This window comes from Hipposideros armiger, unplaced genomic scaffold (assembly GCF_001890085.2).
Source record: "Hipposideros armiger isolate ML-2016 unplaced genomic scaffold, ASM189008v1 scaffold_518, whole genome shotgun sequence".
Taxonomy (NCBI): Eukaryota; Metazoa; Chordata; class Mammalia; order Chiroptera; family Hipposideridae; genus Hipposideros; species Hipposideros armiger.
The window spans coordinates 650,805-667,543 of NW_017731868.1; the positions used below are offsets into that span (position 1 = coordinate 650,805).

Sequence of the window (16,739 nt, forward strand, 5' to 3'; positions counted from 1 at the left end):
CATGGCACTGTCTGTGAGGGAGTTTTTAGCCAGTAAACAAATAACTGTATTGGAACACCCTCCCTACTCACCTGATCTGGCCCCTAATGACTTCTTTCTTTACCTGCAGATAAAGGAAATATTAAAAGGAAGACATTTTGATGACATTCAGGACATCAAGGGCAATACGACGAAAGCTCTGATGACCATTCCAGAAAAACAATTCCAAAATTGCTTTGAAGGGTGGACTAGGTGCTGGTTTCGGTGCATAGCTTCCCAAAGGGAGTACTTCAAAGGTGACCATAGTGATATTCAGCAATGAGGTATGTAGCACTTTTTCTAGGATGAATTCGCGAACTTAATTGTCTGACCTCGTATACCATACTAATAGTTGTTAACTCTATCTGAATAATTTATAAATTTGTCTGGCATTATGTAATCAGAAAAAACCAAAGATATGCATAAATAGGAGCGACACCATGGACATTAGAAATATTAGTATCCAAGGAAAAAAATGTAAATGGGGTAAGAGAGATACTGATAAAAGATACTATCTACTAAGAATATCTTCTGTAATAAACATACATACCAAACAATGTTCCATTAAAATATATAAAGAAAACAGAAAAACAGATACATTTTACCTATAAAGTAAGTTTTAAAAAAAGATGCTTATGCAACCCATAGAGAAATTGATCATGTACTGAGTCACAAAAGAAAGCACAATGTATTTCAAATAGCAGAAATCATAAAAGTCATGTTATTAGACCACAGTGCAATACGACTACTAACCACAAAACAGTAAAAAAATGTTGGGTCACTTCAAAAATCAAATAACACATCTAAATAATTCCTGGTCAAAGAAGAACCCAAAACCAAAATTATAGACTAGAAATTAATGGGAATGAAAGCACTACACATTAAAGTCAAACACACAAAAAATTAAAACTTAAATGATTTTAGAAATAAATAAGAAAGAATGAAAAATGAATAAAGTACATATTTAACATAAGCCATTACAAAGAAAACAACAAAACAAACTTAGAACTAGAGGAAGATATTAATAAATATAAAAGCTAAAAATTATTAAGTAGAGAATAGGAAAATGGTAGAATAGGAAAATAAATCTGAGAAATAGTTCTTTGAAAATATCAACAAAACATAGAAATCTCTATAGCCTAGTTAAAATAGAAAGGGAGAAATACATAAAAAATATAAGATGGTTTGATTGATGCATAGATAGATAGATGATAGCTATGTAATAAAGCAAGTATAGCATAACATTAATGGTAAAATCCAGGTTGTGGGTATACAGGTGTTCGCTATAAAATTCCTTTAACTTTGCTGTATGTTTGAAAATGTTTATAATAAAATAGATAAAAATCTATTATCATCCAGAACATCAGTTTTGGAAACATTAACTAGAAGTTTCATTAAAACCCGGAGAAAGATAAAGATACCCACTGTTGCCTCTACTATTTAACATTTTTCTAGAAATTCAATAAAGTATAATATGTCAAGTAAGTGCATATAGGAATTACAAATACAGTAAGATGGGTAAATCATTATTTGCAGATGATATCATTATCCACCTGGAAAACCAAACAGAATGAATAAAAAAATTATTAGAACTGATCGGAAAAGTAAGTAGAGTGGCTAGTACAAAATGATGTCCCATTATGCACACAAAATATAAACAGCTACCTCTAAGTAGGCATGGTAGTGAGGGTAAGAGAGGTGAAAGGCATCTTTCAGTTTTGCTCTGAGTACAGTACTTCTGTGATGTTTGAATTTTTTACAACCAAAATGATTCATGTAGTTGTTTGAAAAACAGGGAAAACAAATCAATGGTAGGCAGAATCCTGAAATGCCTCCTCCCCCTCCCCCTTGAAATGCCTCCCTCTCCTCACCCCCAAAATTTCCCACCCTAATTTCTGGACTTTGGTTGTTATGAGATATCTTGCCTGTAATTATTTCACATTACATGGCAAAAGGGATTTTGCAGATGTAATTAAAGTTCCTTTTAAAATAGGGAGATTATTCTGGATTATTCCAATGTCCTTACTCTAATCACACAAATCTTTTAAAAGCAAAAAGTTTTCTCAGGCTAGAGGCAGAAGGAAAAGTTAGATTCTGAGCAAAAGATCTATCACTGCTGGCTTGAAGTTGGAAGAGGACACGTGAGGGAAAATGTGGGTGGCCTCTAGAAGCTGGGAGCATGGGGATCTTAGTCCTACAAGAGCAAGGAACTGAATCCTGACAACAAACTGAATGAACTCAGAAGTAAATTTTTCCCCAGAGCTTCCAGATAAAAGCCAAGTCTGGAACACCCTGATTTTGGCATTGTATGATCCTAACCAGAGAACTCAGCCAAGCCCACCAGGACTTCTGACCTGCAGAACTGTGAGACAATAAGGTGTTTTGGGGTTTTCTTTATTAGTTTCAGGTGTACAAAACAATGTACTAGTTAGACATTTACACCCCTCACAAAGTGATAATCCCCTTCCCCCAATCTACTATCTCTCTGACATCATATTGGGTTGTCGGAAAAGTCATGAGGTATTTTTTCTATGTTTTTGTTGCAAAACTGTGTCATGACTTTTCCGACAACCCAATATATAGCTGTTACAATTCCATTGACTCCATTCCCTATGCTGTACTCCACATCCCATTACTATATATAAATTATAGTTGACATTCAATATTATTCAGCTTCAGCTTCAGGTGTACAGTGCAGTGGTCAGGCATCTACACAGTCCATGAAGTGGTCTCCCTAATAAAGTAAGTGCCCATCTGACACCCCACAAAATCTTTACAACATTATTGATTATATTTCCCAAACTGTCTTTCATATCCTTACGGCAAGATTGTGGCTACCAATTTGTGCTTTCTAATCCCCTCACCTTTTCCCTCATCCCCACCCCCCTACAATCTAGCAACCATCAGTTATAATCTGCTAAATCTGTGGTAATTTGTTATGCAATGATAGAAAACAAATACAGATCCCCCTCTATTTACAATGGGGTTACGTCCCACTAAACCCATCATAAGTTGAAAATACTGTAAATTGAAAATGCATTTAATACGCCTAACCTATGGACCATCATAGCTTAGCCTAGCCTACCTTAAATGTGCTCAGGACACAATATCCATAAAAACGTTGGCAACACAGTACACTGTAGAGTATGGGTTGTTTGCCCTCCTGATTGCGTGGCTGACTGGAAGCTGAGGCTCACTGCCGCTGCCCAGCATCACTGGAGAGTATTGTATCACATATTGTTAGCCCCGGAAAAGAGCAGTTCAAAATTTGAAGTATAGTTTCCACTAAATGCATATCGTTTTTGACCACCATAAAGTTGAAAAATCATAAGCCAAGCCATCAGAAGTTGGGGACCATCCGTACAAAATACATTATTCATCAGCAAAACAATGAGATATGTTGCCTATCAAATTTTCAAAGGTTCCAAACCCAGTCATGCAGTAAGATAGGGAAATGACATACCCATGTGCCCAGTAGGATTGTAAATTGGTAAAATCTTTCTCAAAGTATATTGGGCAAACCTATCAACCTCTCTCAATATGCAAATATGCTTTGCTTTATTAAAATTTATTGTACTTAAATAATTAGAGTGGTGTGTAAAGATTTTTCTAAATGCCCTTTACAGAACTACTTATAACAGTGGACCATTAGAAACAACAGGAATGTATGGCCATAGAAGACTGGGTTGTCAAATAAAATATCCTATACCATTTGATGAAATAAATTTGTGCAATCAAAAGCCCACTAGGGGGCCGGCCGAGTGGCGCGATGGTTAAGAACTGGCTTGGGACGCCAGAGGGCCCCGGTTTGGATCCCACATGGGAGGGCCAGTGACACTGCCCTCCACAGCTAAGATGCTGAACAACAGCTCAACCTGGAGCTGGGCTGCCGTGAGTCGCCGGCGACGGCGTGGGCTGCAGCCCCTGTGGCAGTGGGTTGCCATGGGCTACCGTATGTAGCCAGCAGCCAGCGTGAGCGGCCAGCAGCCGCAGTGAGCGGCCGTCCAGAAGCCGGCGACTGATCTGCCTCGCTTGGGAAGAGCGCAATTATGGTGCCAACTTGGGCCAGTGAAGCAATGTCCTCCACAACTAGACTGAAGAACAAAAGGATAGCAACTTATCTGTTCCCCTTCCCCCAATTCCCCAGTGCTGTTCCCATCCCCCAATTCCCCAATAAAAATCTTAAAAAAAAAAAAAAGCCCACTAGGATTTCTTATAGAATTTTACAAACTAATTTTATAATTCATCTGAAAGAAAATGCATGAGGATAGTCAAGAAATTTGTGTGTGTGTGTGTGGAGGGAGTCAAGAGGGGCTTACCCTAGTAGGTATGAAGTAATAATTTAAAGCTCAAGTGCTTAAAAAAACTGTGATATTGCTGCTGGGATGGATTTTAGAACTATTGAATGAATGATTTACATTCAAACTCATGTATATATTTAGGAATTTTGTTTCTGATAAAGGGAAAGAGCGATCTATTTAATAAATGTTTAGGGCCCTATGAAAAATACCAATAAGTAATTAGTATTACAATGGAATAATATTCGTCTATTAAATATAACATTGTTAGAATATGTAATGACTTAGAAAATATTTACCAAAGTAATACAAGAAAATTAAAGAGCTAAATATAAAAAATTCTAATATATTACAAGGAAATACAGAACAATGTTTCTAATCTTGGTGTAGAAAGGCTTTTTAATGCAAGATGCAAAATGCAAAAGCCATAGAAGAAATGACTGACAAATTTGAATATATCAACATTTAAAACATTGGTACCCAATAGATTCCACAAGCAAAGTTTAAAAATAAGCAAAGTCTGCAAAAAAATATTCCCCACACATGTAACAAAGATTTATATCCAGACTACAGAATTCAATAATAAGAAGCCCAACAAATCCAATTGGAAAATGCATTAAAAGATATGAACAAACAAATGCCAACAAACATGAAAATATTCATTAACTTTGTTAAAAATCAGGGAAATGCAAATAATGAGATGACATTTTCACCCATCACATTGGCACAACATTCAAATGATTGGTTATACCAAGTGTGGGTAAAAATGTAGGGAAATGGTTATTCTTATTCACTGCTGGTGGAGGTGTAAACTGAATCTCCCTACATGGCAATTTGGCATTACATGTTAAAATTTCAATATGTGCTGTCTTTGAGCCATCTATTTTGCTTCTCCATATTTATCTTACAGAAATATTTTAGCATATGCACAAAAAAGCACGTACAAGGATTTTTACTGTAGCACTGTTAATAATAAAAAATATCACTGTTATAGTAAAGATTGAAAGCAATGTATTTATCAATAGGTGACTATATCAAGTTAACTATAATACACTCATTCAATGGAATACTATGCAGTACACAAGATGAATGAAGTAGATTTTTATATACTGACATGGAAAGGTCTTCAAGCCATAGTAGGTGAATAAAGCAATTAACAGAACAATACACAAAATAGGATGATATTTATATTTTTTAAAAGTAAAAAACGCAAAACAAACCTATGTATTTCTATGTTTATATGAATGTAAGAGGAATTTTTAATTTATCTGTCTTGTGTTTTGTAATAATGTATTCATTCATGTGTAAGTAGGAAAACTTTTTTTAAAATGAAAAAAGGACAAAGACAAAACTAATTACATGTTAAAAAAATGGAATGCTTCATGTCGAGATTAAAATCATGTTATAAACAAATATTTAATGACATGGCAAATATTCACTAGGTTATTAAATAATAGCTTGCTGTAATAATACTTTTGTTTTAGAACTATGAATACATATATAATACATAAAAAAAGGCTGGAAGGACATAAAACCAATACATTAATAGTGGTTCTCGCTAGGTCAGCGGTTCTCAACCTGTGGGTCGCGACCCCTTTGGGGGTCGAACGACCCTTTCACAGGGGTCGCCTAAGACCACTGGAAAACAAAAAGATATTTACATTATGATTCATAACAGGAGCAAAATTACAGTTATAGAGTAGCAAAGAAAATAATTTTATGGTTGGGGGGTCACCACAACATGAGGAACTGTATTAAGGGGTCTTGGCATTAGGAAGGTTGAGAACCGCTGCTCTAGGTGATGGGAATAATTTTTTACTTTTGGTACTTTCTTTATGCTTTCATGTATCTTCTGAATATTCTACAATAAGAAAAATAGAAACAACAGGTGTGTGTGTGTGTGTGTGTGTGTGTGTGTACATGTGCACACGCTTGTAGGAATTAGGACTGTAAAAGGAGTATAGTTGGCAAGAGAAATAAAGGCTGCTGCAGACTGAAATTAAAACTAGGGTGTGGGGTATGTGGGATTTTAGAATTAGGAATTGGGGAACTACACTTTATGGGGCCTAGGAATTAACCGTAGAAATTCAGGGGTTAGAATTAGGAGTAGAGACCATGGATTGTTAGTTCTTAGTGCAGATGCTGTGAGAGATTGGAATTAGAATCAAAGGCCTTATTAAATTAAAATGCGTTTTGAAAATGATGATAGCAATATTGGTGAGGATATGGGAATACCCAAATAAGCTGAAATTCTCATATATTTCTGCTGGGACTGTGTATTGCTACAACTGTTCATGAGAGCCCGTTCTGAGTTTTTTGGAGAAGTGACCTTTCGAACCTAGCTACTACAGATTTCTCCTTGAGAAAAATCTTAGAAATATGCAACCATTTAATTACATCCAAGTTCATATCTGTATTTCTTATAATAAAAACACGGACTCTTGGTTAAATAGTTAGCATTACAATGGAATAACATTCACCTGTTAAAAATAACATTGTACGAATATTTAATAAGTCATTCTATCTCAAAGGGGCTTCCATAAAGATTATACACAAACTTTTATATGTAAATATATGTTTGGCTGGAAGTGGATCCATTCATCAGATTCTCAATTCGGAGCATGAGCCATTGCTGTGGAGGGCTGGAATTAGAACTGGAGGGTATAATTACAGTTTTTATTTCCTCTATGACTCAAGAGTACTTTGGATAGTGCTTTTGTCTTTATACTTTAAAATACTGTGTTAATACATGCTTTTTGTTAACAATTCAAACCTTACCGAAGTATCTAGAGTAGTAAGTCAAAGTTCCGCTTTCCTCTCACCCTCAGATGCAGCACGGTTAATAGTTAGGGGTATCTCCTACCAGTTTCATTTTATTACCATGCTGCGGATACCCTATAAAACTCTTTGCCAATAGCACTGCCACCCCAAATAACACCAAGGAGAAAAAGAGAATGTTCACTGAGGGCTCACTTTGTGCCTGAAGTTGTGTTCTAAGGCTCTGCCCTTGTGAAGTCACTGTGGTCGGCACCCCGGTTGTCTCCCGCCCTCCATCCACACCGTGTCCCTGCTTGCGCTTTTGCCACCCCACACCCCCAATTCTTCCTTCACAAGGTAGCTGGAGAGATTGTTAATTTTTAAACGTAAATCAAATCAAATCCTGTCAACCTTCGGTAGCTTCCATCGTGCCTCGAATCAAATCCCAGTTAGAGACCCTACTATACTTTAGGGTTGCATTTCCTGGGCCGGGAGTAGCTCAGGCGCGGTCCCCTGCAGGGGACCTGACTACACCGCGGAGGGAGCGCCCTCCCAAGAGGCAGGGGCGGGGCTTCTCGAGCCGGGGGTGGAGCCTCAGATCGTGTGTGAGGAGAGCTTGGAGGGGGAGGCTTTCCGCGGAGGGCGAGCAGCGAGGGGAGCGGGGCTGAAGCAGGGCGGCGGACCCGGCACGCTCCTGCGGGCCCCGCGGAGCCATTGCCGCCGAGGTGAGCAAGTACCCCCGGGGTTGGGGGGTGGGCTCTGCTCGCGCGGCCGTCCTCAGATCTTCGCGGGGGGTTGTTCCCACGGGACTCAGCGTGGAGGCGGCGGCCTTGGGGAGCCTGCGGGAAAGGGTGGTGAAGGGGCCAGGGGGCCTGCCCCAGCACTCCCTCCACCCTGCCGTCTCCCCCTTCCCCCAGGCCTCCGCCGGCGCCAGTCGAGAACTAGCCGCTTCTTCGGGGGCAGCGGCCCTCAGCGCGGCGAGACAGCGGCCGACAGTGGGGATGCGAGGTACCGGCATTAGCGGTGGCCAAGTGGCCCTAGAGAGGGAGTAGAGGCCGGGCCTTCGGCGTTTCTCGCGGGTTCGAGGAAGGCAGCCTCATGGGAGGGGGAAGGTGAGGGGCGGGAGGGCAGCTTTCGTGGGTAACTACTAGCTGTTGTATATGTAATGTTTTGGGATCTAAATGGTACTATAACACACGCATGCATATTCATTTCGGCAGATTGCTTTTTAAAAACTTAATATATTTTGTAGATCTTCCTATATCAGGGAATCTCAATGTACCTCCTGTATAAACAGCTACGTTGTATGATTGTACTATAGTTTATTTAACCATTTCCGGATTGATGTACATTCGCTTGTTTCCCTTTTTGGGGGGAGGGGGATGTTACAAGCAATGCTATAATAGTGAATGGGTTTCTATGTTTCATGCACATGTATGAGTATTTCTGTAGGAGAAATTCTTAGAAGAGTAATCGCTGGGTCAGTGTATGCGTATTTTGAATTCTGATAGATTTGCCCAAATTGCCATTCCAAAAGGCTGTTAATTTACACTCTCCAATGTTCTGCGAGAGTGCCCATTTTTCCACAGTTGTGCCAACACAAATTATTACCAATCTTTGTAATTTGGGCCAATTTAAAGGGCAAAAAATGGTATGTCATTGTTTTCATTTGCATTTCCCTGATTACTACTGAAATTGAATATTTTTGTCTTGTTACAAAAGTAAATAGGTAAATATCAATAGCCTTCCTATCTATAAGCAATACACGTTTCGAGAATTTAATACTGGAAAAAACCCCCTTCGCAATAGCATGAAAAATGAATAAAAATACCTAGAAGTAAACTACAAAACTTTATTGAGGAATATAATAGAAGAACGTTTGCATACATGGAGAAGGGATACATGCTTCTGGATAAGAAGGATCAATTTTGTAGTGATGCCCATTTTTCCTATGTTGCTTAATATAGTTGATGCAATTTCAATAAATATACCAAGTTTTTGGAACTTAGTATGTTTCTAAAGTTCATCTGGAAGAAAGATTGCTAACAATAATCCAGAAAATATCTTAAAAGATAAGTAAAGATGGGGGTATTTATACTACCAGATATTAAAATGTACTCTAAAGGAAAAATATTTAAATTAGAGTAGACAGAACAATGTAGTAGAATAGAAAAGCACACAAATCGAGCGAGATTGGATCCCAAGATTTATTGGAGGAACATTGTTGGCTAGTCGTTGAAAAACTGCCATATTAAAAGCTACAAGCACGCACTCCCCCCCACCCCAGGAAGCTTCAATTTTCCTTTGAGGGCAGTCTCCTTTGTTTGGAGAAAACCACTTTATTGGATCTTTTGGTTATGCCAAGTTAAAGCCTTAAGAGTTAAAATTGGTGTCTTTGGAGCTAGAACTAACGATGTGAGCCTTTTAAGTTAGATTAAGATTGATTCAGGTTAGCCTGCAGTGCGGCGAGAGAATGAGCCTGTATGTTACTGGTCTTTAAAAAAATTTTTTTTTCTGATCTAATGGACAAAAAATGTTATGGCATTGTTTTCATTTGCATTTGCGTGCTTATTGTGAAATTGAACGTCTTTTATGTGTTAGTCTAGGATAATGTGTGATTCCTGGAGGCAGGTAACAATGGGGGACCCATTGCTCCTCTTCCAGAATGTTGTTTAGCTAATTGGTACAGCTCTGCCCAGAAGCGTGAGAATAAACAGGTTGACTTTTTAAATTTTCCTCAAGCACTAGGTTCTAGACACCTTAGATCGGGGGCGGAGGCAGTTTTCAGGACATGGCCGAGATTTGGCGCTGAGCTGTGTCATCGCGAGGTTTGGCAGTCAGCACCGCAGTGGGTCGGAAACCTCGTGGTAGGCGAGATCCCTGCAGAACGCGAGGTTCCTCCCTTCCCCCGAAAAACTCCCAGTCATTTTCATGAAGCCCCGCCTCTCCTTTTTAGGAGCGTGTACTCAGCCTCGCGAGATCTCGTGTTTCCTAAAGGCGAGGCGCGGGCGGCATCCTGCGGTGATTTCGAAGGTCTCGCAGAGACTAAAACGTAATATCGCGATAGTTGCCAGGGCGCTAGCGGGAGCTGGTGGCGGCAGATTGGCCCCGCCCCTCGGCACTTCGTGAGGAGGTGCGTCATTTGGTTTTCGCTTCGCGTTGGTGAGAGCGGAGCTGTAGCGACTTCGGCTTTGGTGGGAGGAGGGGTCTGGGAAGGGCTGGGCTCAGGCTTTTCCCGTCCGGTAGAGGTTCTCGCGGGATCGCGCGGAGGCGGCCGCGGTTCGGCTACGGACTGCCGCAGCCGCGGCGGCGACCGTAGAGTCTTCGGCTCGTGCTGTTCTTAGCCGGTGAGTTCTCGCGGGAGTGGGGTTACGTCCTCATTTGATCCGTTGGCGTTGGCGGAGGTAGCTCGCGGGTGGGGGGGGGGCAGTGACTAGGGTCGGTCCGCTTGCTGTTAAGATGGCGGCGGAAGCTGATGTCTGTCCGGCCAGGACCAGGGACTGAGGTGTTGGCTGTCCGCGTTCGTGACGCCTGTCAAATACCCGTCGTTAAGGAGGTGACGATTGGCCGAACGACCAGGTGCCGATAAACCGAACCTGAGACGAAGACCACCCCGTCTCTGGTCGGACGAGGCGACACCATTTCCCGGGCCTCAGCCGCGTGTGGGCCCGCCTTTGCCCCACCAGTGGGTCAGCGCCTCCGTTGTCGCCGCCGCAGTGGGCAGGTTGGGAAGAGTGGGGGGTGGGAGTCCTGGGAGTTCGTTGGGGAGTGGGGTTGGGGTTAGACTGGGCGGTCGGGGAGAGGGGGACTAACCTATGACGTTTGATTTCCCTCCCCCCTACCTTTTTGCGGGCCCGCCTCCGTTCTCCGCCCTTGCGGCCGCCCATATCAATCCCCTAGTTTTTCATCATTTGTGGTGGGCTCTAGTTCCCCCTCCCATGGTCTTTGAACTAAGGTTAAGGAGTCAAGCTTTGGTGCCTCTGACGTACTCCCCCTTCTCTAATTCTATCATCCCATTGACTCTTCCTTATCTACATGGATATTTAAGGCTGTATGTAAAAGGAGGAGTCAAAGCTTTTTACCCTGTCATCTCTTGCCCAGTTCTAAGGAGGAGAGCCCACGTTCCCTATCCCGTCCGCTCTCCCTCTTCCATTGGGTCCTCTTGACGCAGGTGTTGAGTAGAGCCTTTCCCGTTCCCTGCATTTACTCCATCTTTATGGATGGAGCCATATATAGTAGCCTTCCGTTTCCTCAGGTCTTCGTGCTTTACGATCCTGATCTAAGCACAGAGCACTGATTTCTCCAGCTCTGCATGATGCTCGACCACTCTTAGGTGGAACAGTGAATGGGTTGGTGGTTTGATAATTTCAGTTTTCATGACCTCTTCATTTTAGGGGCCGTTAGCTTTCCCTTCTTCATAACACCACCACCACCACCACCACCACCACCCCCCCCCAAAAAAGCTGTAGAGGATAACCCTCCAGTAAACCAACTTTTGTCTTTTTACTTCCCTACCATCCTCCGCGAAAGTTCGGGAACCCCCTTTTCTCTTCCTTGCTCTGAGTTCCTGTGTGTGACCTCTTCATCTGTAGACATCTATCTTTGCTTCTGACCGACCACCTCTTAACATGCTTCTCATTTCTTAATCCTTCTATTCCCTGTCCTCATAACTCTTTTACCAAGAGCTGTATTCCCTAGAGAGAAGATACTCCTGTCAGTCTCCACTACATCCCCCCCTTCCCGCCATGTGCTAGAAAATAAAATAGCTTTGATAGATTATTTTCTGCCACTCAGTCATTGCCCTGTTCTACTTTTTTCTCTTCTCCATTCCACCATTACTATAGACAATTCCATATCAGTTGTTTCCTTTTTAGATTACATGTTCAGCACTGTTTTCTCATAGCCCCAATGTTTCCTAGATTGAGGAGACACCAGCAAGCCCCAGTCAAAGGAAGGCAGCCTGGTATGGTGGAAGTACTGTGTGCTTTGGGGTTCGTGTTGAACTTTGTGACATTGGGCAAGTTACTGTTCAGATTCTCAGTGTTTTCATCTGTATAATGGGGATAGTACCGGTAGCACTTGTAGTTGCTAGAATTAGACATTTTGTAAAGTTACCTGGCTTATGGTAGACACACAGTAAATTGTGGTTACCTTCTCTTGTAAGAATATGCTGACAGATGCATCTGTGTCATATGTGGTAGTTTGATGACCTGGGGGAAAAAAAGAGATTTTGTTCCTTTAACTATAAATCTTTCATATATTTCTAGGCTACTATCATTCTTGTACTTTTTTTCCTTCTCATAGGTCAAAAATCTATATCCAATGGTTCCTGATGTTTGAATGTGATTCCCACCTGCATTAACCTACTAGTCGAGGAATTTTAGTGCAAAATTACTACCCTGGAATGACCACCAGCTACAGTATAGTGTTCCTGTCAAGAACCCCCCTCCACCCCCCTCCATGTTGCCTTTTAAAAAGGGTCCTCTCTTCTTCTATTTCTTCAAAGGTAGCCTGCCCTGCCATTCATCCTAGATGAGATTTGGTGCCCGGTGCTTTATGTAGTGATAAAGGGAACTTCTACTAGCTAGTTTTCAAGTGTTCATACTGCTTTTCCCCTACCTCTTTTCTTTTTTTGGTTCCTCAGATCAGTGTGGGGGTCTGCTATTTGGTCTTAACCTGGGCAGGATAATTCCTTTCTGAGAGAGTTTAGAAAGATTTTTTGAGATACCAAGCTTCTTTTCCAAAGGGTATTACTGCCATTTCTTTAATATTTTACCTTCTGTTGTGTTTTTTGCCATTTTATGTTTTCCAACATTCTGACTAAATAGAAGTGACTGTTCAGTATGGAGGTAGTTTTCTTATTGTTAATATTTTGATTTTGATTAGACCAGTATTAAAATGGGTGCTTTTTTAAAAATTACCTTGGCTGGATGATGGGCTTTAAAATAGGAATATGACAGTGAAAAGTTTACCTACGATTAAAAATTTACTATGGGTTAACCAACCATCCAGTAATTATATGTGGACACTAGTTTTGAGCTTTAGGATTTATTTAGTTTGAAGTGCTTTGGAGGTAATAAAATTTTCCTCCTTTTTCATTGGAGGTCAGGGAATCACTTTCTGTTTTGAGATTTTGCCTTGGTGTTCTTTACAATGATCAAGCAATGATCAGAAAGTAACTAAACCTTAATTTGACTCTTGTCATTCAGAACTAGAATAAATCTGAGAATGACAATCTGGGTGTGGTCTAAAAGGTTTAATTTATTCTAGGTAGATCTCTGAGAAGAGAGGAAGGAGTGGAAATACCAGTTAAAACTTTGTCTAAGGTTCAGTGACAAAGTTCAACCTGAGTTTCTAGGATGTTTATCATTTGTCTCCCAGTGTGGCCAAAAAGCATGTAATGAAGGTGAAAATTTTTGTGTCCAGTTTTTTCCACAGAAAATAATAAATTTAACAGTGCCTTGGTATTAATTTGCAGTGAGGATATAAAATTGTTTATAAAACAACCATTATCCCCTATAATTTCATTTGGGTTGAGAACTGAGTTGATTTTTCAGGAGGTATTGTCAGATTAGAAGAATTGTTTTAGCTGTTGGTTCTGAATTGTTACTGCTCAAAGCAGGTCCTGAAAAATGCAAATTGATTTGTGAGGGCTATTGCTTAAGAAATAATAACTGGGATTATGTTTGAACATTGATATAATGGTTAAACTCCCCCACACCCTAATAAATGTTTGTGTGTTTTCCCCTCCCCCCGCACATCTTTTTCTTTTGTAGGTCCTCCAGTAGTCTGACCTGAGTGGGTTAGCACTCCAGAGGAACCAGCAGACCAACTTGGTCAGGAAGGTTCAGAAAGCTGTTGGAGCAGTGTTGGTATTTCCCACCAGGATGAGTATGATTGGCTGTGATTTTAGGTTGGTTTTTTAAAAAATCTTTGTGGGTAGTGTTTGTATTTTAACTTCCTGGAATGGAGATGGTGGGGGGTTATGTATTTCCATTCTGTAATTGAGCTACTTTGGTTTCTTCCATTGATCTGAAGTGGCACTGGCTGATTTTTGCATTTAAGTGGAGCACATTACTGAATTGAACTGTTCGAAATCTATCTGTACGTGATTTTTAAAAAATCACCTTAAGCATAATTCAAAAAATAAAATAGCGTGATATTATGTCTGGCCAACTCTTTTTAAAAAGAGTTAGGGAAATTTCAAACATATAAAAATTGTATGGTATAATGATCCCTCTGTGTACCTATCACTATCGTTTAACAGTTACCAACTTGCAGCCATTGTTTCATCTATACTTCTGCCCCCCTCAATTATTTTGAAATAAACCCCTGCTGTCATATTTTTATTTGCAAAGTATTTGTATCTCTAAAAGATAAAGGCTCTGTAGACACAACCTCAAAACCATTACCTCAATTCAAAAACATTATGATGTTTTAAAACATCAAATATGAAGCTAGTATTCAAATTCTACAGTTTGTTTGCATTAGGCTCTGAAGAAGGTCCATTTATCACAAAGGATTGATACATCTCTTCAATCTATTGTAATCTGCAGGTTCCCTCCCTTTTGTTATTCATTTTTTGAAAAATTTGTCCTATAGTTTCCCCCACATTTGGTGATTACATCCTAGTTGTGGTATCTAACCCATTCTTGCTAAGTTAAAGACCCTGGAGGACCCCATTATAATGGAACAATGGCAGTAATCTCCTGTATCCCAGCTGGAGTTGATACTGCGGCCTAGGCACTATCCCAAAATAACTAGTCATGGATTCCTTTTTCTGTGGCAGAGTCTGATTTAATTGATACCTGACTTCAGTTCCATGTCTTGGCCCTGCTTACTGCTCCGGATGAAAAGTAGGCCTCCTTGTGGAAGAAGCTAATGTTTCCTAGATAATGACCTGATTGTGCCTTTGGGGTTTTTCATCATGGTTTCAATTTCCTTAGGTGGTTTAGTTATTTTTATACTATCTTATAATGTTGCTTTTTATTCTTTTGATGTTGATGTCTCAGCTGCTCTGACCCATAACTTCTGAGCTATTGAGACTTAGTGATGAGTTCCTCTGGCTGTAATAAACTTTTTGAAATGGCAATACTAAACAGTTTTCAAGAGCTTCCACTTACATCCTGATTTTCAGCTATTACAACTGTAGTTTTCCTGTTGTTGTTTTTCATTTTCATTCCGGAAATGATGTTCCCCCAGCATAAAGTCCTTTAAACTGTTTATTCCTTTCCTTGTGTAGCATTGGCCATCCTGGGATCTACTGTATGTCTTTTCCATGGTTAAAACCCAAGAATGGAAGCTGGACACATAGGCTCCAGCCAGCCTTTGACTTAAGTCTGAATGGGGGTAGAGCAAGGCCACTTGTGCTTACCTTTAAAATGAGAGTGATTCCAAGTTGAAGGGGCAAAGAGGGTAGAGGTCATGAATGAAAGTTTTTGAGGTATTTAGATGAAATGTGATTGTGAATCACCAGTAGTATGTATTATGAGTTCAGGCTTCTCAGTTCTTTGTTCATTAATGGAGAAAGATTGCTAGTGGAAAATAGACTAAGTGTTAAAGAAATGATTTCTTGGGGATTGCAGTGAAGTCCATTTGTTTAACAAAATTTTTGAGCACATTAGACATAGCGATTATTTACCCCTGTTTTGAGTTTTCTGTAGGTAGGAAGTTTGAACAAGGGCACTTAAACCTTCTTACCCTGAGTTTGTGAAAATAGGATAACTGTAGATTTTGGGGACAGAGCTTTGCATACAAGTAGGCGTGTCAATATTTGAATTGTTTTCCAGAGTTCTTAACAGCTACAAGTTTACAATGGAAATGCTATTGGTCTTTTTATTTTTAGCTTTGTTGTGTGTTTTCAAGCATGGGTTCAAAGTGTTGAAATGCCAAGCTTGTTTACTTGGAAAATACTTGCTCTTTATATTCCATGTACCTCTCCTGCAGTTAGGTTACGTTGTTAAAATCTGATGTGTAGCTGTGGCCATATTAGGCTGCCTTACAATGATCTCACCATCTATAAGGTTGATAGTCACAAACAGTTGGGTTCTGGTATTGTTCTCAGACTCGTTTCCTCAATGACTGGTTACCAGATGTTTTTATGTTAATGTCAGGGATAATTCAACTCAGAAGATTCTTTGGAAGCCCTCTCATTTGATGTGTCATAGGGGTTGAGTTGCTAAAACTTGACGTACTTGTTGACCAGCTTGGTTATAGAAATGCTTTCAGATAGTGAAGGGGAGTGTCTCTCTATGAGTAAAACCAACTGTAGGTTTTGTTTGGGGTGTTTACCTGAACATTTTCAACTTTTATGTTCCTTTAAAAGTTTTTACTCATTTGGATTTAAAAATTACAGCGGTGACATGGATTGATCCCAGAATGTGATTTTACAGAAAGTTGGAGTTTGTTTTAGCTTCTTATGAATGTATAATTAAGTGGAGATTGGTATTGTAGATTGATCAATCTGGATTGCTGATTGGACTAGATGGATGTGAAAATTCTTTTTCAACCTTGAGATTCTGATAGTGTAATCTGAGATGTTGTGAAAGAAAGCAGATTTTCCTTCTCAAAAATCTTTAAGTAGTAATAGTAACTAAAAGGGACTAGGAGTAGGGAGATACAAATTATTCTGGAGTGACCTTTTAGTATAATTGTTTAGATTTTAAA

The 16,739-nt window shown here is 40.1% G+C and overlaps 1 protein-coding gene across 14 annotated transcripts in view; it reads left to right on the forward strand.

The window, feature by feature from the left end:
- Nucleotides 1-7,689: 7,689 nt before the first annotated feature.
- HUWE1 (HECT, UBA and WWE domain containing E3 ubiquitin protein ligase 1) overlaps nt 7,690-16,739 on the forward strand; it is a 169,949-nt gene continuing 160,899 nt past the window's right edge. For 10 of the 14 annotated variants that reach the window (XM_019668123.1, XM_019668130.1, XM_019668129.1 and 7 more), the window contains exons 1-3: nt 7,690-7,798; nt 7,991-8,081; nt 13,850-13,986. The gene's annotated coding sequence lies outside the window, so the exon portion shown is untranslated. Of the gene's footprint in view, nt 7,799-7,990; nt 8,082-10,228; nt 10,421-10,778; nt 10,798-13,849; nt 13,987-16,739 lie in introns of those variants that run through there. The other 4 variants (XM_019668127.1, XM_019668126.1, XM_019668124.1 and 1 more) reach the window with 4 other exon arrangements.